This window comes from Mesoplodon densirostris, chromosome 12, assembly GCF_025265405.1.
Source record: "Mesoplodon densirostris isolate mMesDen1 chromosome 12, mMesDen1 primary haplotype, whole genome shotgun sequence".
Lineage (NCBI taxonomy): Eukaryota > Metazoa > Chordata > Mammalia > Artiodactyla > Ziphiidae > Mesoplodon > Mesoplodon densirostris.
This window is the reverse complement of record NC_082672.1, coordinates 35047108-35070634: the sequence shown is the minus strand read 5'-3', so window position 1 is coordinate 35070634 and position 23527 is coordinate 35047108. Positions and strand designations below refer to the sequence as shown.

The window sequence follows — 23527 nt, the reverse complement described above, 5'->3', positions numbered from 1 at the left end:
GAACAGAGACAAAAATCTAACATATCTTCTATCTTCTAAAGCAGCATTTCTCAATGTTTCCAGATCCATGGCCCCTCTTGCTAAGAATCTGTATGACAGAGGACAGGTGATTCTTAGAATTAGGCACATTTGGGAAACTGTCTTAAAGCAGCCATCAGTGTCAAGAGATGATGGCTGAATGAACAAACAAAAGGATCCCTAAATCCAACCTCAGACCTTCCTAATGGATAATTTGATAATTCCCTTTTAAAATTACCCATTTTTCTACATTCCAATCCTTTCTTCTTTAGCTTCTCTCTCTTGGCTTCTTTACCCCCAACCTCTGCTTTCACCTCCAGTTCTGCACATTTAAATATCCGCTTCAGTTTTCCAACCAGCCACAGTTTCCTCCCAAAGGGTATGGACACAAGGTCGTTAACTTTTAATTTTTCCAATAGGAAATTAAAAAGAACTAATATACCTAATATCAGCATCATTTCATAAAATGGCGATTTAAAGGTAAACCAGTAGGAACCATAGTTTGAAGAAAAGTGTTAGAGAGAACACAGTTAACTTTGGAAAATAACTCACTATAACTGTCTTAATTTATCTATTTCAATGGGATAGGATAAAATCCCCATGGACCAGTATTTGGTAACCATAATTCTCAAGAAAGAAAAACAAGCCTTCAGTTTGTTTCTTCTGGTAAGCAAGGGAGTTTTCCTTTCTGACTTGACACTTTCCATTATATCCAGGCTTCAGGGAATTTCCAATCTCAAATAGAGGTAGTTCAATGCTTACCACATTTCAAACTACATATTATGTTTCAATTCATAAAAACATGCATTAAATATAATGGAGATCTCTTCTTTCCCAAGAGCAACTTTAGAAATACATACATATATCAGTGTGTGTGTATGTATAAATGTATGTGTGTATTTATGTACGTATACATATATATTCAATAAAAACTGGGGGAGTATATTTCAAAGTTGGATATAAAGCTAAAAAGAATATATTTATTGTTTGTAATTCTCAAATTGGATTGGTTTGACACAGTTACTGCTTGGAATAGGGAGACAATGTTTGATGTAGAAATCTCTAGAAAAAACTTTAGGGCATGCAACGAATCATCATTATTCACTATTTAAAGCTTATGCTCATAAGTTTCTGTGCTACATGTGCCTTTCAAAGGGTAACGATAATGATCCCATTGTGATTTTCTGACTTAACTCACAGAATTAAACTTTCTGAAAGTCTTTGTAAGATTATTTCTTGTTCAGTGAGGTAAATATATTTTTAATATAACATTTTAATTCAATTAAACACATGCTATTATGGAATAACTTTACAAAGATATTATGCTGTAAGTAGCATATGTTATATTTCATAAGAATCTTCAGAACTGCTAAGCTCCACCAGAAGCAGACAACCCTCACAATATACACAGGTGCAAAATGGACTATCATCATGAATCATCCAGCCTTAATACTAACTGTGATTAATTATTATATAACAAAAGTGACATGTAGGTGATGGCTAAACAATTTCAAATACAGAAGATGAAGAATTTTTTAAAAGTCTCATTAAATAATATAGATTTGCTAATAAATTAATCTAAACATATTTCCAGAAAAGAAAAGCCAAATCTAAAAGTAAATTTCTAACCAAGGATACTGATAACCTTGCAGGTGTATTCAGGGTGCAAAGTAGTGAAACATTTATAATCTATTATGTAAAACAGTATTACTACTTTAAAGTCATAGAATATATGTACTTGTAAAACAATGGACTTCAATTAATATTTACCAAGGGGTTAAGAAAGAAAAAAACACAAAGTTCATTCATTTGAGTTGGGTAAGATTGCTTGTGTGTCATGATTACAACCCTGGTGCAAAAGAGTTGTTTGTCATTGCTTCAAATCATTATAAATCTTGAGCACTGAAGGCTAATCAAATTCTCCAGGAACATATGATTTGGTGGTTGTTTTCCCTTGATTGTGAATCCTCCTCAAAGTCTTTAGCTATGACTTATTATTATTATTATTACTAACAGCTTTTTTATTAAATGTCTGTATAAATTTATTACATTAGATACCTTAATCACATGTATTTCTCCCACTTCTTGCCCTGCTAAACCAAGGAACATAAATATCCTATTTAAAATCATTCAACCTTAGAAGACTCATTAATGGAAACACAAGCAGTAGCCCCTAAGTGAGCATTTTCTATTTTCTTCAAAGAGAGCAAAAAGCTATTATAGTGACTGCACCCCTGAGCCCCGTTTATAATTTATGCACGTACACAAAGGCAATGTGGAGCACCTTTTTCAGAAATGCTTTCCTTTGCCATAAATCTTTACCTTTTTTATCTGCCAAAGAATATTCAAAGAGTTCCCAGTGTTCTGAAGCCTAGAGCAGCATAATATTTTGGACAGTGGGAAAAAAACTAAGGCAGTATTTTATTTTTATGGAGCAAATTTATGAGATGCATTTTTTGGGGCAAAAATAGTTAAAGCAACTTTATAAATTGTGTCCTTGCTCCCACTACTTAAAAAGAATTTACCTAAAACATTTAGGTAAAAAATATACAAATACCTAAAAATACATAAATTTAAAAATTAAAATTACATAATAGCTGCAATCATACAAATGCAATCCATCTTCTAGAGATAGAAGCCTCTAAGTACAATATATTAGGTGATCTCACAGCGGCTTTAGAGACATCATGGCCTGCAAATTCTGCATATTCTCCAGGTATTTCACTAATGCTTTCTTTCCTCTTCAGTTATAATTCTGAAAAATTGTTCACACTCACTTTCCAATCATTACTTAAAATCCTATAATCAGGCTTATGTCTCCCAATGCCACCAACCTACCATCACCACCATCTCTAATGACTTACTGGTTAGTGAGTTCAATGTACAACTTTTCTTATTTCATGCAGCCTCTTGATAGCATCTGACATTGTTATCCACTCTCCCCTTGAAACACTCCTTTCCTAGGGCTTCCATTACTTGGCCATCTCCCAGTTTTCCTATGACTCTAGCTTTTCCTTTCCAGATCTCCTTTGTGAGTCCCTCCCTTGCTTCCCTTAAAACTGGGTGCTGCTTTGAGTTCCTCAGCGACAACTTGAACCTCTTGATACAGTTTTCCATACTTTCTGGCTTGGTAATTTCATCTACTTCTGTCACTTCAGTTGCCATCCATGCTGGTCACTCTCAAATCAATACACAGTAGTCCCCCCTTAACCAGTTTCACCTTCCATAGTTCCAGTTACCTGTGGTAAACTGTGGTCCAAAAATATTAAATGGAAAATTCCAGAAATTAACACTTCATAAAATTTAACTTGCATACTGTTCTGAGTAGCATGATGAAATCTTGCACCATCCCAAGCCTTCCCACCCAGGATACCCAACCATCACGTCATCTGCTCCTGACATCCAACCATCGACTTCATCATGGCTCCATGATTCAGGATCACCTGAAGCAGATGATCCTACTTCTGATACATCATTAGAAGGTCAATAGTAGCCTAACACTAGGACACAATGCTTATGTCATTTACCTCACTTCATCTCACCAGGTAGGCATTTTATCATCTCACATCACTGCAAGAAGAAGGGTACATACAATAAGATATTTTGAGAGAGAGAGAGACCGTATTCACATATCTCTAACTAAGGTCTCCAACCTGAACTGCTGACCCATATAGTCATCTGATTCTTGTTATATGTCCTCACCTCAATGTAGGAAAGCCACCTTCAACACACTATATCCAAATCTGAACTTATAATCTTACCCTCAAACCGGTTCTTCCCCTAGTGTGTCACCTTTCAGAAAATGACACAACTTTCTACAGTGTTCAAGCCAGAAACCTGAGCATCATTCTTGAATCCTCCTCTCCTTATCTCTAAGATTAACATATAATTTATCATCCAAACTGGAATGCTTTTGAAAGTAAAGGGGGATACTCTTAATAATTATGACAGGACAAAAGGCAAAAACTAGAATTGTCCTGGGCAAACTGGCATGTATGATCACTTGACCTTTTTTTTCCTCATACAATTCGTTGCAAAGTACTACTACTTCCTAAATATCTCCTGTCTCTACTTTTTCCATCCCCACTGCTACTGCCTTAACTCTGGTCAACATCATCCTTCACCCAAATTATACAGCTGCCACCGGTCTTATCTCCCTGACTGCATTCTCTAAGCCTAATCCACATCAAAACCAACATTGTAGCACACAGACTAAGACTGTACCATGTCACTCCACTAATTAGAACCCTCCAACGGCTTCCCACTGCTGTTAAAATAAAGTTCATTAAAGCAGGGACCATGTTTATTTTGCTTACCATTTTATTTCCAGTAGGACCTGGAAAGGAGCAACAGTACATAGTATTGGTTGAATAAATGAAAGAATAAAACTAAACCTGCCTATGGTTGATTGTAATGGCATAAAGAAAATCAGTTGTCTTTTTTAAAAAACACAAGGATATATTTGACCAGACACATATCTTGTTTTTTTGGGTGTTGGCATAAGACGAACTTGGTACATGTATTTCTAAATTGCCTCTAGAAATTTCGACCCCTTCTGCTAGCCATTCCTTCACAAGGCTAACCTTTTCTACCATCTGCCACATCTACCACCAAACCCAAGTGCAGGGAAATTCCAGCATCATGCGAAGTACAGGAGATTTGATATCAGCAAGACTCTATTTTAATTCTTAGTTCCTTCTCTTATTTGCTGTCTGGCAATAGCAAGTTAGCATCTCTTAAAGTTAATATCTCATCAAAAAGTAAAAATAATAGCAGTGCCTATGCTATATAGCTTTTAGAAATAGTAAGTGACATAATGATGGGAAATATTTTTTATAAACTGAAATATTTTTTATAAACTTGTAGTGGAAAGCAGAAGTAGATGCTGCTGCCCTGGGTAGAGATGGCCTAGATGTTAGCCCTTTGGGCTCATCATATAAAAATTAAAAATTATGTATAGGGGAACTGACATTACTGAAAAAGTTTTTAAAAAATCTTAGCAGTCTATTGTATAAATATATAATGATGAGTTTTGTAACGTGCATGTTATTAATTAAATAGTTTGCCACAGTGGATGTCTAAGCCTTAAGGGCATCTTGAAGCATGCATTATTTAACTCAGTGATTTTTTGAAGTCACTTGCTTCATCATGTCATATGATCTTATGAAACTTGTCTTAGATTATTGAATAAAACACAGGGTCTATCAGAGTTTTATGTTGGTGAAAAGGGAAAACAGCTATATGTCACACATTTTCTTTAAATAATAACTAGAATATAATTTTTGTTCTTGTTTAATAAAGATATGGGTATTATCTGAAAATTTCTGATGTGGAAAATAACAGTGCAGAAGTCTATGGAGGCTTTAAACAACTATGAAATTAAAGTATAGATTAATATTACAAATAATTAAACTTAATTTCACACTACTTAAGGCAACTTTTTGTAGGCTTAGATTATCTGAATTTGTTTTTAAAACCATAGTTCAAAATGCTATATAAAATCCTGAAGAAATAATAGAAATACTTTTTGAAAAACCAAAAGAAATAAGTATCACATTTCAGGAATGTACTTAAAAGTCAAAAACCATGTAAAATATTATTTTTTATTTCACAGTAATTTAATGAAAGGCAAATATTTAATTTTACATATGGATTTTCCATTAAGCTTCCCATTTCAATTTATTTAATTGGGTGAAGTAGAGACTTAGTGTGTTCTCTTACCTCTTAAACACAGTGGAGTCTGTCTACCAAGTTATCTCTGAAATCTGTCCTTAATTCTCCATTCCATCTTCTAACTGCCTCAGATCAAGACCCAGTCATCCTGCTTTTTCACTGAGCCTTTCTGCTTCCCATGTAGGCCTCCTCAGATTTATCCACTATATTGCCACCAAAATGAGTTTTCTAAGATGCAAATGTGATTAAATGACTCCTTTAACGGCTTTCCATTCAAGAGGAATGGCAAATGCTCTTGGTATGGCATGTAAGGCCTTTCAATATGAGGCTCTAATCAACTTTTTCAATCTCATCTACTGACAATCACTTTAGGGCAGGGGCCCCCAACCCACCCGGGCCACCCAGCAGGAGGTGATCTGCCGGCGAGGGAGTGAAGCTTCAACTGCTGCTCCTCATTGCTTGCATTACCTCTTAAACCAACCCGTCACCCCACCCCATCCGTGGAAAAATTGTATTCCACGAAACCAGTACCCGGTGTCACAAAGGTTGGGGACCACTGCTTTAGGGTATCTTACAACCCGAATCAGTTAAAGGCATCAGCCATTCCCCCAATACTGAAATACTCCTCGATCTATTCCAGGGTTTGGCAAACTGTGCTCCCTTGGATGGCATCCAGCAGATTTTGACTGCAACTATTATGATTGCAAATATTCCACCTTACAAGATAATGTCAAATTGTTACTGATTTAACATACCCACAGCAGTGTACTAAACTCTGTTTAAATTACATCTTAAAACTTTGTATTATCAGACTTTCATAATTTTTGCCAATTTAGTGCTAGAAAATGATATCTAATATGCATTTGATTACTAAAATCATCTTTGAGATACTTATTTGAAATATTTATACGTACTTCTTTTCTGAAATGCGTGGTGTACAACTTTGACCCATTTTTTCCATTTGGGTTTCATCTTTTTCTTATCTGTTTATAGTAATAGTTTATGTGGGGACACTAATCTTTTGTCAGTTATAAGTGTTGCAAATACCTTCTAGTGGGTGACATTTCTTTCACTTTAAATATAGTATCTTGATGAATAGCAGTTCTTAATTTTAGTGAAGTCAAATATATTAATCATTTATTTGAATTCATAAAAACAATCTCTTCTTTTTTCTCTAAAAGTTTTAAAACTGTATATTTCATATTTAACCCTAGCTCTATCTGGAATTGCTTTCTGAGTATAATATACAGTAAGAAGGTATTTCAGGCCCCTCCACCTCACATAAATATCCAGTTATCTGTGGACAAGTTTTCAATTGATCCAATGATCTACAAAACCACTTCTGTCCTATATCCAAATTATATAAATGGAAGAATTCAGTTTCCAGATTTTCCATATTTCCCAAGAGGCAATATTCTGTACTGGCATAACATTGTTTTAAGTACTATAGCTCCATAGTATGTTATAATATACGATGGGTATGTTTCCATGCCTAGTCCTCTTCCTCTGAAGTATCTTGACTGATCTTTATGTTTTGCTACAGGTAACTTCTTCAGATTAAAGTCCAGCTGATAAATGATCCCTTCACTTCTGTTAAAGCTGCTGTCAAAGTAGTCCAGTCACAGCCAAAGACTTATTTTTCAATTCGAACAATTGTGCTTCTCTTCCTAAAAGTTCCATTTGGTTCTTTGCAAATGGTTCTTTGTTTAGTAACTCCTGATAGTATCTTGCTAATCTTTATGATTTGCACTTTTGTTTCTTTAAATATTTTGTACACAGCTCTTAGCTCTTTTGTATTCTGAACCTGACATTCCTAATCCCTGCAGTCCTTTGGGAATTAAGGTCTGTTTTTTCTGCTATCCCTCACAGTGAATTACTTTCATGAATGCTTGGGGATCTTTGATTGTGAGTTAATTGCTTTATGTTAGTCTGTGAGAATCCTGCAGACCTAAATTGATCATGCTTTCATCTAAAAAAGAGAACTTGCATCAGCTTCTGCCAGTAACCATGAGGTGACATACGGCTCGGACCATCTCTGCACCCCTCAAAAGTACCAGTTCTATATTCTTGTTATAACAAAACAATTGATCTGGGCTTCAGTCTCCACTCTGCCACTCACTAGCTGGGTAATCTTGAGTAAGTTATTTAACCACGGCATTCCTAAGTTTTCTTATCAGTAAAATAGAAATGATAAAGATAACCTAGGTTCTAGGTCGATGGAAAGATGACATGTGCTAAAATACATAAAGTCCTTAGGACAATACTTGGTACATAAGGTCTCAGTAAGTGTAATAATTAAATAAAACACAATTAAATTCAGATGAAACTCTTTTTACCAAATCTAGATTTTGGAACCATAGCTAATACGTGTTCAAATAAACAGCATCAAATGTAGAGAAGTCTAATTTCTAAAACTACAGAGTTATTAACATTACTCTTTATCACATCCCATATTTGTTGAATACCTCAGGGGTACAAAAGACGGTATTAGGCTAAAAACCAGAAAGATGAATAAATGCTCTTCCTTTAGAGAGTATATAATCTAGAAGAAAAATGATAGTACTTAAATAATTGTACTTATTAGCAGAATATGCCAAGTACTAAAAAGAGGAACAACCGGGGGTCCTGAATAGGGGCATAAAACGGTATCTGGTTTGTTGACATCCTAAAACATTTCTTAGAATTATTCAACATCAAAGTCCAACTCTGATTTTTAGATAAGGAAAAAACTCAGAAGAGGGGAATGGCTTTTTCATGGTCACAGTATTAGTTATTGACACAATTAAAAATATAGTTCATGCTTCCTGACTCTTATCTAGCACTTTCACTTGGGAAAAATGTGATTAGCCACCTATTTTAAGAAAATTTTTTGCCACTGTGAACTCAAAGAGCGAGAGAGTGAGAGAAACAGGTCAGAGAGGTATCAACTTCAATCACTACTTAAACATAAGAAAGGAGTAAAGTTGGAGAGATGAAAATACAAATAAATTGGCAGTCAAACCAAATCCTTTCTAGAAAAAATCAGTCATGAGTAGATAGATGGATGAATGGAATCTTAAATCCATGAAGAAGGCATGGTTTTCCTTCCTTTCATTAATAAATGAATTAACTGTTGTCCCTGGCATGTAGCTGGCACAGTTCTAAGCTCTGAAGATTCACCATTGAACAAGACAGAGAATATCTCTGCTCTCACGCAATTTACATCCCTGTGTTGTGAAGCAGATGAGACGCAAGTAAATAAGCATCATCTGATAGTAAGAAGTTATACACTGGGAATTAAAATAGGGGATGAGGCAGAAGACCATGGTGACCTCTTTAGATTCAAAGGTGAGAGACGATCTCTCTGAACAAAACCTGGAGGTAGATAGTGTGGCTTTTTACTGAGAAAAGGAAGAGTGTACCATATCAGTAGCAAAATGTTTTGAATACCTTTTCTCTGTACTAGGTATTAAAGGGGGTTCAGAGATTATAGAGCTGTCTACCTGATTTTTTAAAAAAAGGTTTTTATTTTATTTTTTATTATTTTATTTTTTAGCGGTATGCGGGCCTTTCACTGTTGTGGCCTCTCCCGTTGCGGAGCACAGGCTCCAGACGCGCAGGCCCAGCGGCCATGGCTCACTGGCCCAGCCGCTCCGCGGCATGTGGGATCCTCCCGGACCGGGGCACGAACCCGTGTCCCCTGCATCGGCAGGCGGACGCTCAACCACTGCGCCACCAGGGAAGCCCTAAAAAAAGGTTTTTTTTTTAAACCTCAAGTAATACAGGTGATCAAAGAGTAACAATAGAGTGAATTAAAATTAACTTGGGGAAGTAAAAAAATAAGAAGACCAATAATATAATGCTATGACCCTGGGGAATAATGAGCTGGCTAACATTTATGCCAAAGGTACAGGAAGTGGAAAGGAAAGTGTAAATGATAAGGAACTACACTTTCCACATACTAATTATTACGTGTAGGACATCCAAGTAGTAGTGGCCTATTAAGAATAAAGTAGATTGAGCTGAAGATTACTGAGAAATAAGAGGAATAAATCAAAACAAACAACGCTGGATCACGTATCCACACACAGTGTTTATAAAAGTAGACTACAGAACAACTAAACCTGAACCTTAAAGTGAAATGTTTATAAAGTGATAATGTAGACATCTGGTGTTGTTGAGGGAAGAAAGCTTCATGATAATGTCAGTGGTTTTTTTTTCTCTTATAAACTACAAGATCAGGAAAGTCTCTTCTTCAGGGAAAAATCTGGAATATTAAAATCCAGGCACTGCATTTAATTAAAAGGCAAATGCACTTGACATTTTTGTTGGCACAGAACTCAGAATGCCAGATCTGGGCCAGTCATCCCAATATGTCATTTAGAGCACAAACAGGAAACACACACATGCACGCGTGTACACACACACACACACACTTGAATGTAATATACTTTGAAATAATAGAGAAAGAAACAGAAACCAAAGAAAACCTTTATTAGTGCTCAAATGTGGATGTGATAAGGATGTGATGTAATCTAAAATAAATATGACCTACCTTTAACCTATTTCCATTTTCATTATTTGTAAAATGGGGTTAAGATTAGCTGCTTTATGGCTGCTTTTAGTTATGAATCCCACTTTCATTTTCAGCAGGTCATTTTCCACCAAGCCTTGGAAAATTCATGAATCTGGCATATCTCAGGAGAGCATGCAACATGGTTTAAATCATAATAATAGAGATTGCAGTGCAATTTTCACAGGTGTTTATTTACTAAATTATAGCCTGCCTAATATTGTAAGAGGAGCCAGATTAAAGTGATTTTATTTGAGTTCCAGCTTTTCTAAGATAATTTAGTATAAAGTCTAAATTATTAATAAATGTTTTAGGACTTGAGATTGGTTTTAATCCTAAAATATCTTTTGGCTGTGAGCGAACAGTTAGGAGCCACATTTTTAAATGGTTCTTGATGGTCTAAAGTTATCTAAGCCCTGGGTATATTTCACAATTTCTACCTCTCAAAATATCTAGCAAACACTTAAATCCAAGGTGCTTTAATCAATTACATTTTGTACACTTCTAGATAATAAGCTTTTTTTTTTTACACTCAAAGCCCTCCCCTTGTCTAAACAGGACTCCTTCAATAGAAAATTTCTATCTCCTCAGTGAAGGCTTCCTCTGTTCTTCAATCTCACCCTCTTCTGAATTCCTATGCCCTTATAGATTCTGTTTCTTACCTGTACTGTAAATCACAGCCTAATAGAGGTAGGGTGGAGCTTTGGGAGGAGCAAGGTTAACATTCACTGATTATATGAACTCGGGAGAAATTAGACATCTTCTTTGAATATCAGTTTCTTTTATGAAATGGGGCAATAATACTCTTTCATACATATTCTAAGGAGTAAATGAGATAATCTTAAAGAAAGTTCATCACGGTTTGTTTCCTATGTGTGTTTTCCATATCTTTTCTTCTTTGAGGGTATACACCAGCATCTCTCTCTCTCTCTAGCAAATAGTAGGGATTCAGGAAATACTTGATCTCCAAATCCCTCACATGAGTTAGAGATTTAACCACCAATAATCTGCACGACGCTGTTTGGGAGACAAGAGTTTTATAGAGTAAATGCAAATAGGCTACCTAACCTTTTTGCCTATTATTTTAAAAGGTATGTATTTGGTATAAATTCACTCTCAGAAGAAGGATGCCCATCAGTGGTGGCTTCAGCTCTCCCATACCCTGAGAAATATCCTCTTCTCTTTTATCCTCGCTTTATATTCCACTGTGGCTAATTTTTAAACCACGGTGGGTTTTTTGTTTTGTTTGTTTTGTCTTTTTGCCTGTTTGCCATCCCAACTGTTGGTCCCTTACTTTTCTTCCCTTAAGATCTAATTCTCAGAGCCCTCAAACAAGTGGCCTCATTTTTCTTTGACCTTTAGTATATTTGCCTTTTCAATTATCTCCAAGCTCACTGAATCCACTGTTCACATACTTCTTCCACTTTCTGTTTTGAATTCCTTAAAGCTGGTTTCTAAGCACCTCACTCCAAATGAGTCCTGCTACTGTCAAGGACTGCTAGCTTATGAGGAAAAAGAAAAATGTCATTTATTCTGAAGAGATCTCTGAGGCACTGTCCCCCAGTATCACCGGGTCCCACAGCTGGGTTCCCAGTCCTCAGTACTCGCTGGCAGATCTGCTCTTCTTGGACAATGCTGAACCACAACTCTTCCATTAACCTCAATGTGAACTTGCTCTTTTTCATGGGCTTCTCTGAGCCTTGGATTTTATAAGCATATTTCTTTTTCAGTCCCCCCAGCCTAATACGTTTTTATATTTTGGGGATATAGAAAGCCCAACGTTTCAAAGGAAAATTGTGCTCTTCTACAAGGTTTATACACACTTGGTAGATGTTGTGTTAGATCCTGTCTAACCTTAAGTACTGGAGATCACTACATAAACCAACATGCTCTGACACAGAGATAAAACACTTTCTTCATAAAATCCCATCCTCAATACACTGTTCTTCTTTAAGAATACTGAACTTCTCTTACCTGTAGTGAACTCAATAGTGGGATCAGCAGAAGCCAGGAAAAGGGCAACAGAGGTAAAGCAAAGATTAAAATCTGAACAACGAAGTATAACTTGAGGAACTGTGATCATTAAAGATAGTCAATAAATTATTACTAATAACATCATGTGCATATTAACAATTATTCCAAGATTCTTAACTGAAGATTGATTTCTAATTGCCTTGACAAAGAACAAGGTGAAATTACAAGCAAAAAATCAGGTAAAATCATAGGCTCTACTCTGTTTTTCTTATTGGTTTTTGCAGCATAATAATCCCTTCAATTTTGCAAGAATAAAGATTGTGTCTGTTTTAACTCTTTCATTTCCTTCTTTCAACTTCTTTTCCTTTCATTTCCTCTAGAAAAGGTTCACTCGGTTTGCTCCACATCTCTTTTCCATATCATATTAGATCTGGGAGATTTCTCCAACAGCTTAGTCTTGAGTCTGCAGAAAACAAGAGCAGTAGTGTGTGTGCGTGTGTGTGTGTGTGCCTCACACAAGCTTTCCACTCTCACCTGCACACCCATGTTGCACCTGTGATTTCCAAGCTGCATTTATAAGGGGTGAACTGGCAAAATTCCACCCACTACTCTTTCATTAGAAGTGGACACAGAATTAAAAGGAATTCAATCCAAATCGACACAAGACAGCTGGCCCCATCCCTCTCTGGTAGCAAAATGAATGAGCCTTGACAAGGAGTGTGAATTCGCTTGTGAACAGGCAGTTCCCAGGTAGTGCAAACTATTTGCTCAGTCATGGACATGTTTACCTGCTACCAATGGATAGTGGGAATGAGTAGGTCTAATTATTCTAAATGATGAGCCCCCAAACATGCCGATAGGTGACAAATTCAATCCTGGGTTTCAACTGTGCTGTGTTCAAAGAAAAAAATATTCTTCTCTTTGCAAGGTATCTTTATATCACAGGGGATTTCATAAAAGGAACCAACCATGACACAACTCTCCCTGGAAGGGAAACTGCACTGGAATTAGGTTCCTGCAGTCATATCATAATCCACCTGAATTTACCTTCTCAACATCCTCTAACCTGCCTCATAGACCTGAAGAAATAGAACATCTGGCTAATGACTGAGGGCTTCATTTTGTAGCAGGAAAGAAGGATGCCAAGTGTGACACATTCTTCTGAGGGCACACTTGATGGTTTCTAAAAGAAGGCATGAGAGTCTGAAGACTCTCAGGGTAGCTTTAAGAAGGAAAGAATGGGGAAGGAAGGAGAGGTGTCCTTAAAGGAAACCTCTTGTGGAAGGTCTAAGTATAGAAGCATGCTTCTCACTGATGGTAAAGGAACTAAGTATACTTAAGTCAGCTATAATTCCCCTATTTATCCCTTCTTCACCATTACAGTCTTCCTTCAGGACAAGACCTTGAATAACCATGTTGCTTGCAGTTTGAACCATTTAATCTGGTGGAACAAAATGGGGTGGGTACATGGGTGGGAAGGGATGGGCCTGATTTGCTCCATTTCCTCGGATCTGGAAAGCCAGTTGGCTTTTAAAATGGATCAGCAAACTATGATCTTATAAATCCTCTTGTTTTCCAGTAACATTTTTAACGAAAAAGACAAGATTAATGATTCCCTATTATGTTTGCAATACAATAAATGCATAAATTGAGTATCAAGTTTAAAAAAGTGTTATTTTAATAGGGTATGAAGCTAGAATTACTAATTTTAACTAATCTCTGAAAACTACTAGAATTTATCAGAGAATTTACAGGCAATTTTATGCAGCACACCATGGTAAGAATAAACATATTTTACTGTTCTGCATGGCTAAGTGAAGAGATCCACCTCTGGACAGGAACAGAGAGGGTGCCCAGCTATACTAGCGTTCCAATTAAGAACTGAGAGTTGTGCTTCCCGGGTGGCACAGTGGTTGGGAGTCCGCCTGCCGATGCAGGGGACACGGGTTCGTGCCCCGGTCCGGGAAGATCCCACATGCCGTGCAGCGGCTGGGCCCGTGAGCCATGGCCGCTGAGCCTGCGTGTCCGGAGCCTGTGTCCCACAACGGGAGAGGCCACAACAGTGAGAGGCCCGCTTACCACAAAAAAAAAAAAAAAAAAAAAAAAAGAACTGAGAGGAGGGCAGGGAGTTTCTATCAGAGATCAGTGGTTACCATTCACTTGGGAATCTGTATGACTTAAACGTGTATATTGAAACCAGTAGCCCTCTTTAGAGAGGACCAGACAACCTCAGACCCATTCATGTGTTCTGTAGCCCTTCCCTACTAACTTCTTATTGACTCTATCTCTCTGGAGAACTCTGAGTAATACACTACCATTCATATTATTTCCAGCACTGAATTTGCCTCCAGCATGTTTGAACGTTCTATATTTTGCTATGGTTTACTATTAAAACTCTTCTGGGAAGTATTCTTTTCAAAAATATGATAAACACAAAGAAATAATCACTTCTCAAGTAGTATATTTTAAAATAGAACCATTTAATCTCTTATTTTTGCAATCAGAGAACACCTCTAGGGCAATCAGATAATTCAGAGATTTTAGTCTCTGTCCATCCATATTTTTGTTTTCAAAACAGTCATTGAACCTACTCATGAAGTTCAAAGCTACTTAAATATTCCAAGTCATAACAGTAACTCAATCCTTTAAATACATAACATTTCATGCCATATGAACGCACTAAAATATTTCTTTGTTACAGCTGTGTAAACATCTGGATAAATCATATCCTATCATGTCACCATGTACTTTAGCAACTGAAAGTCGATTCTAACTAAGCACATGACCACAACTACTTGCAATGTAACAGACAATGTTCTCAATATAAGACTATGTTGCTATGGCATCAGCAAACCACAATCTTATGAATCCTCTTGTCTACCCAGTACATTTTTTAAGGGAAAAGAAAATATTAATGGTTACTATTATATGTTTGCTTTTACAATAAATATAAATTCAGTAGCAGGAATGGAAATTAATAATTTAATAGTTTTGTAGTACATAAAATTAGAGCTACATTTGAACTGATCTATGATAATTCCAAGAATTTACCAGTAGACTCTGCAATATTATCACTACATTTTTGCAGTCATTAGCATGTACCAATAAAATGAATATGAAAGAATAAAATGTAACAGCAATATTTACCTTTTCAAGGAAGGCCACACAGTGCTAGTTTATTTTGCAGTACAACAAGCATATCTCTGACATATATGGAATAAATTCTACAAAGCTAAAGGAATTTACCAGCCCTTTTAAATTAGATTATCTCAAGCTATTTCCAAATCCCCAACAAACATTGAAACAGAGTTTTGTATTCTGGGTATGTGAACTTGGATAACAACAAAGATTTGCATAAGACATTCTTTCCCTATGAGGCCAAGTTTTGTTTTTCTGCATTAGTTTCTATAAATTCTTAATCCAAAGTCTCTGATTCAGACAGATTGTTTTCTCCAACTTTTGTAATATCAAAGTTATCTAAGCTGAACCTCAAAGGAGACAAGATATTCTTATAAATCTTTGCTAAATTGTCCTACCTTATAGAGATAGACTACATAAACACATTTAAATAAAGATGAAAATCAATGGTTTGTAGTTTAGAAAACACTGGTTATATCCTTGCTCAAAAAAGATAAAATGCCAACTAAACAGCTACACCTAAGAGAAAAGTTCATAAAATAAATTTCTATCTACATATTCGTTTCCAACTGTCTCTGTAACAAATTTACCCAAACTTGGTGGCTTAAGACAACACCCATTTATTCTCTTACAGTTCTGGGGATCAGAGGTCCAAAAACAGTATAACTGGGCCAAAATCAAAGTATTGGCCTGTTTATTCTCCCTCCAAAGGCTCTAAGGGAGAAGACCATCCTTGGCTCTTCCAGCTTTGGCAGCTGTTAGCATCACATCACTCCAACCTCTGTCTCTGTGGTCCTGTTGTCTTCTCTTCTGGGTGTCAAGTTTTCTTTTGCCTCTTTCTTATAATATACACATGATTGGATTAGGGCCCATCCAGTTAATACAGGATAATCCTCTGGTCAAGATCCTTAACTTAATTATATCTGCAGATATTCTTTTTCCTTATGAGGTAACATTTATAGGTTCCAGAGATCAGGACCTGATAGTTTTAGGTGGCCATTATTCAGCCTATTAAAATCTGTATACTTTCTAATGTGTTTTAAAGAATATTTTTCAAGATAAACGTGGTAGGTAATCAAAAGAATCCCAAGGGAAAGAAATCAAAGTTATGGTGCTGAGTGGCAGGGAACAGAGAAGACAAAGATGACAATTTGCCACCTTTGACAGTGCTTGTCACAGGTCTGCTTCTTTTCATTCCCACTGTTTAGTTATTTGTTGTTATTGCTAACAGAACCTCTCTGCATTCTACACATACTCATACACACAGTAGCTAGAGAAGGGCCTGTGATGTGCTTCAAAACTTTATTATTCTATGTGTACATGTACCAAAATGGTCCTTCCTTTAAATCAGGTAAGATAACACAATGCAGTCATAATAGCTGTTTCTCAAGAGCTGAAGGGCTATATTTGGAAAAGGTATGAGAATCATTCATATACTCCAACCTTATTTTCACAAAGCCCTTAATATAATGAAAGAAGTATATACCCTAATTCCTCTCGCTTCTTCACATGTTCCAAACTCATTGCATCTCCAGCTGCAGTCCTGCTCTATTCCTTTGCTGCAAGTCCAATCTCCTTTGTTCCTTCAATGTCTATCTCAAATCCATCTTTTCCATGACGCTTCCACCACTTGCTCTGGTAACAAATTACCACTTCATATATGAAAATCTCATGGTCTTCTTTTTAAAAAAAAATCTTTTTAAAATTAGAATCTCAGTCTTTTAAAAAAAGTCTGGATTATTCCTTGTTTCATACTTCATTAAATATACATATATTTTCCCCATTACACTGTGGGCTCCTTAAAGGCAAGGACTGTCTTACTTAGAATGGAGGTTCTTTGACCTGATCCCCATCCCTATCCATCCATATGTTGCTGAAGAGACTTTCATATGGCTGAGGTTCAATAACTGTTCAATTAATTAAGCTTGCTCTCTACTTTGGGCAAAGTAGTTCTGACTATATGACTTTGCTTCCCCAGTCAAATTATAAAGGAGAAAGATGATATTTTCTTAGTAAAAAGGATAGTTACTATAAGACACATAATATATATTTCTTAAGTATTTGAATGACTGAAGAGGGGCAAGATTTATACTTGAAATTGGTTATTTTAAATAGCTACCCAGAATAAAAATTATTGTTTCAAAGAAGAGAAATAATTGTTAAAGGAGTACATTATAGCATATGCTTTAGTCTTTCAAATGATATAATTTCTCTGGGGACAAAACCTTTTTCAAAGTGTACATTCAAATAATATGTACTATCAAATAGTACATCACTTTTAAAATTTCAAAATCTAGGAGATCATAGACAAATTTATTTTATCCAAGCCAAGAAGTATAGAGTCTTTATTTGTTCAACAAATACTTGAATACTTTTACATGCCAGGTGCTGGATAGATGCTGGGGATGTATCAGCCCGTAAGAGTTAGAACCTATCTTTTTAGCTTAAAGGGGAAAAGGGACAGTATACAGCTAATTGTGATAAATCTTCTGACATAAAAGATAGGGTATTATGAGAAGATTCTAATCTAGTTTGGGGAATAAGAAAAGGATAATTATACTGAGGCTCAAGGGTGTGTGTCAGTGAGACAGAGATGTTGAATGAATAGATACTGCAGTCACAGGGCTGTAACTATGCAGAGAGGTCAGAGTTAAGAGAAACAGGTTTGCGAGCATCCTACTACAGAATATTAGTATACTGTAGTATAGTGACTGCAGCCATACTAAAATCTTGTAGCAAGAGTACAAGGAAGAGGGCCCAGATCCAAGCCCTGAATAGGGGTTAAAAACAAAGGTAACAGGGTGGGTAAGCATTTCAGACAGGTTCAAAGGTCTTCTTGCAACAGGCAATTAAAGACAGCTTAGTGTAGCTAACTAGTGGGAATTGACACAAGGCCACACTTGAGAGCTAGGTTACAACCAGATAATGCAGGGCTTTGTAGGCCACACTAAAGATTTTAAGCTTTATTTTAAGAGCATTTGGAAACCACAATGAGTATTTTAAACAAGTGTCATAAACAGATTTTCATTTTTAAATGTTCTCTCTGGTTAGAATATGAAGAGTCAGTAGGAAGAAGGCAATGGCAGACTGGAAGGACCAGCTATGGTGATACTACAGCGGTGCACACAAGAGATGAAAGTGGCTTTGACTGAACTAGTAGCAGTGGCCATGCGGAAGAAAAACAGATAGATTTAAGAAATGTAGGTAGTGGATTAATAGTGTTTGATGATTGGTTGGATAGGGGATGTTAGGAAGAGAAAAGAGTCAACCATAATTCCCAAGTATTTGAACTACTCAGTGGATGGTAGTGATATAAACTGAGATAAAGAACACTGGAATGGGGCAAATTGTAGGGGGGAAAGATCAGATTAGTTTTGAACTTCTTGAGTCTACGTGCCAGTGAGAAAGAGATATTACAGCTACAGGGCTGTAACTCGGAAGAGATATCTAAGAGATACAAGTTTGAAAGTCATCCTAAAACAGAACATGACTGCAGCTATGGTAAAGTCTTGTACAGCAAATCCAAGTGAGAGGAGAAGAGGGCCCCTATCCAAGCCCCAAGAAACACCAAAAAAGGAGTAGAAGCTGGCAAAACATGCTAAGAAATTGTGGATGGAAAAAACCCCCCAACAAACCATGATAGTAGGTTATTATGGAAGAAGCCAAGGAAAGCAAAACTCTTGGTTTAGTCCTATTCTAAGTTTAGATAAACAGGGTAAGTATTTACCCAAAAGGTTATTTTTAATTGTGATTTTTCAGTATGAGAACTAGAGGGCAAGGAACATGTTTATTTGGACATTTTCAAATTGCACAAAACACTTAAGTTCTTTGTAAAGTGAAAAAAAAAAAAATATATATATATATATTATTTTAAACGTCATGCATGGAATAAATGAGTTACTAAGTATGATACATCTAAAGTCTATAATCCATTAATAGATAGCAACTAGAAATTGACAAGGAGCATTTTGGGGACAAATTTGATAAAGCAGTTGACAGTATATCAATAGTTCTCCAAAAGTTTATGGTCCATGAAAATTTTATCTACATATGTGGTTTTGTATTCTAATGATGAAAATCATTATGTCTAGCTTGTATTTTTATGAGATCTCTCTGTAAATATCTTAGAATGAGTTTACAGGTTTGTTTTACTGTTATTAGAATAGCCAAAAAAACAGGTATGACACCATTTTACATATCAAAAGGGCAGCAGGAAAAATTGCTGTGTACTCTGGGCAAGTTACTCTGCTTTGTTGAGACCCAATTTTCTCAACTTTAAAATGGGATAAATCCTGCTCTTTAGGTTTGTTTTGAAGATCACTGAATACATATTTATATCATTGAATATACATCTGGAAGTGCTTTGCACATAGCAGGAACTGAATATATAGATATAAGTATCAAAATTATGGAGTAAAAAATTACTGGCATGCAACATACAACACACTTTGGCAAGATTACATAATTTTGCAAAATATTACTAGCATTTTTTTGCATAGAGTGTCTCATGCAAACCTTTTTTCTTTTTTTTTTGCATTACACAGGCCTCTCACTGTTGCGGCCTCTCCCGTTGCGGAGCACAGACTCCGGACTCACAGGCTCAGCGGCCATGGCTCACGGGCCCAGCTGCTCCGCGGCACGTGGGATCTTCCCGGACTGGGGCACGAACCCGTGTCCCCTGCATCAGCAGGCGGACTCTCAACCACTGCACCACCAGGGAAGCCCCATGCAAACCTTTTTAAAATTATTTTTTAAATGGAACAGGGATTCAGTGGTAGATGAGGAAGTTATTAATCATTTTATATTATTTCCCTTCCCCTTGCAATAAACAGAACACATCTTCACACTGAAATTGTGGCTTACCCAACATTCTAACTATCTCCCCATTTCATTCATTCAGTTTGTATTTGTTAATTCATTTAATAAATATTTTTGAGCACCTGTTGTGAAAGCGGCTGAGGGCAGACTCAAGGGTGACCCAAGCCCTGCTCTCATGGAGCCTACAGTCCAGAAGGGGAAACAGATGTTAAACAAAAAATATAACTGAGTTCAGTGCCACAAAAGAAAAAGACAATTCACTTCTTTTCCAGACCTGACTTATATTTCACAGTGCCCAGAGAACTCTGGATTCTTGAGGGACCTCACCACTTGTCTCATAATTTACAACAATCACTAGTCTGGCCCCATTAATGTACACAGCTAACACACACTTTCACTAGCAAGAGAAGAAAATACCTAACATCACCATGTGAAGACTAAAGTATTTTCACTTATTCATCGTATCTTGCAACAGCGCATATATCATTTTTCTTAGAAGCAGACTCTACTAGCAGGATTCCCAATAGACAGAATTGTTTGTCCATCTAGCAAATAGGTAATTATTGTCTGGCTGTTCATTAGTTCATTCATTGAAGAAATATGTACGTTGGGCAAAAATGTAAGTCAAATGGTATAGTTAGCACATGAAAATGAGTTAAGACAGTGCCTGCCTTCATAGAGTTCAATGAATCTTTCAGGAAACTGTGTGCCTAAAAGTCAAAGTGACCTTCTAAAAATCTTTTTTACAATTTCCTCTGTTGAATAAATGATTACTTAAGAGCTTCTTAAATGCCAAGTTCTTTTGATATATTATTTCAATCAACTTTCACAAGCACCTATAAGGCTGGTGAGGAGGTATTTGTATCTTCCTTTACAGATGAGGATGAAGACACAGAGGCTGGTATCACCACTTCCCTGGTCTACCTGGCAGTGCTTCCCTTATTGAAGTTTCTGATTCCAAGTCCCACTCATCTCTATCTATCTCCAGCATTCATGTGTGGTTTTCCTACTATTGGCCTGTTTAATATCTTACAAAACTTTCAGAGAAAATGAAAATGAGAATGTAAATTAAATAACAGAATTTAGCCACCTAAAATGAAAACATATAATGTGGGACAAGCTCATGATACAACAGTAAGTACAAATAATAAGAAATTACAATTGCTACAATTATGGAAAATATTTATGTAAGCATTTGATAAGAGGAAGGAAACAAGCAAAAATAATAATAATTCTGTAAGGATATAGTTTCAAAACATTTCATGTTATAAAATTGTTTTAATAATTTTTTAAAGCAGAGGAGAAAATGAAACCCTAAAGAACTATTGATAGCTGGCTCCTGCTCTCAAGATTAAGTTTAATCCTGAGTCTTACAGTCCTCCTATAACCCTGCATCAACATACCTTTTAGCCTAAGTTCTCTACATAGTTTTTCTGGAACATTCCATTAACTTTGCTCATACTGGTCCCTATTCTAGATAAGGTTTCTGGTCTTTCCACCAGCCGGTCGCAAGTGTCATTTTGTACAGCATTCTTTTTTCTGTCTTGGCACATTCTATCACAATTGTTAGCTCATCTGTCAGGCTCTCTCACTATTCACAATTCCTTGAAAGCATGAGCCACATCTTATTTTTTTCAATGTGGCAGAGGGTAGGTGTGCAACATAATTATGTTAATTGAGTATATTTGTACACTTCCATCAGTGAGAACCTTTTCTATTTGATATGATGTTTTGACAGTTTCTGATGGCAGGTTAGGATGGTAAATTGATTCCACCTTGACATGGTCATAATTCTGCTCCCCAATTCTGCCAACTTCCTAATTCTTTTAGTGAGCTAAAAATTCAGATTCAAAGTAAAGTTAAAATTGTGCTACACTGCTTGTGACTTCAATTATCCATATTTCACAGTGAGGACTTGGCCAATGGAAGGTCAAATTTCTTACTTTGCCCACTCTTCAAAATACTTGTGAGCGTGGTGTTCCAGATATGCTGGAGACGGAGGATGGAAGAGAGAAGATGACAGGATCAATGCTCTTCAATGCATCACTGCTTTGGGTTAGGTTGCCTAGAAGCAGAGCCTGGGAGAAGGATTCGGATGCACATGATTGAAAGGAGTGCTCTCAGGAGAAAAGGAGAGAGGGAAGCAGGATAAGATAGTTAAGACTGTGGTCTCAGCTGGAGTCTAACTTCAGACTGATCCCAAGGGGAAGCTCAGGAGCGTGAACTGCCCCAGAGCCGACCTCACCTTGAAATGAGGGAGCTGGCTTTTGTACCCTCATGTCAGTTAGTTATTGGCTGTAAGCTGACAGAGTTGGGAGGTGAGCACCTAAAGCCCTGGGAAATGTGAATGCTTTTAAACCAGAAATGATTCTGAAGAGCAGAGGGGCGTTGTGAGCTACTGGCAGCTAACACTCACAGAAACTTGGGAATGGGTCCACACGCTTGGTAAAAGACAGCGCCCAATGTGACAAGAATCATACAGAAGCACAACCTTCAAGTGACAGCATAACCAGCTCTTTAAAAGAAGAATATAAAGCAGCAGAGACATTTTGAAAGATACACATCATAGGATTTCTAACTTAGCCGGCAGTGTTTCTAGCTCAGCCAGAGCTGTTCATATTTATCTGTATATCCTGACATTACCTGTAGAAGGTCCTTAAAACCTGATTCTTCCATTAGGTGACTGTGTCACGTGAGATATGGATGTTTCTTAGTTCCTGTTTCTAGCTGTGTGTCTTGAAATTGCTTCCTTGGATTATTTTAATCTTATCAAAGCCTTCATATGTGTGACTCAAACTGAAAAAGGAAGGTTTCTTCATTTCCACAGAATCAATCCTACATGGTTGATCAGATAGCGGCTGGATTATTCTCTTAAAAGCAGCTCATTCTCTGCACAAAGCACGTGCACATCAGGTTTGTTTCTTATTTCCCTAAGTCAGAGATCAAGTTCAAGAAAAATTTCAAGCTGACATGAAAGGAGTTCCCCTCAAAAGTCAAAAATGTCATTTGCCACAGGCTACACAAAACTTTTCGCATGGAAATTGTTATGAACATCTGAACATTGCATGACTGAGTCACAGCATTAATTTTTCTCCCCTAACAAATATTTACTAGACACTTACTAGGTCCAAAGAAAGACACTAAAGATATGTCTGGCAGATAAACTAAAATAAAATGAAACTCCATGTTTGGAAGTGATGTTAGACAACACCATATCATCGAAATTTTTTTAAAATGTAAAAATCCTATGTAGAAGCCCAAGAAAAGAAATAAATGAGAGGGCAGACACAGTAGCTGAAGCAGAGATAAGGAACTTAAGCTTTGAATGCTCTGACTTCACCTTGCCCCACATCC

General features: G+C 36.6%; 1 protein-coding gene across 4 annotated transcripts in view; it reads right to left on the bottom strand.

Annotated features, from left to right (window-relative positions):
- PTPRK (protein tyrosine phosphatase receptor type K) overlaps positions 1-23527 on the bottom strand; it is a 584222-nt gene that overhangs the window by 43805 nt on the left and 516890 nt on the right. The gene's annotated exons all lie outside the window — the stretch shown is intronic.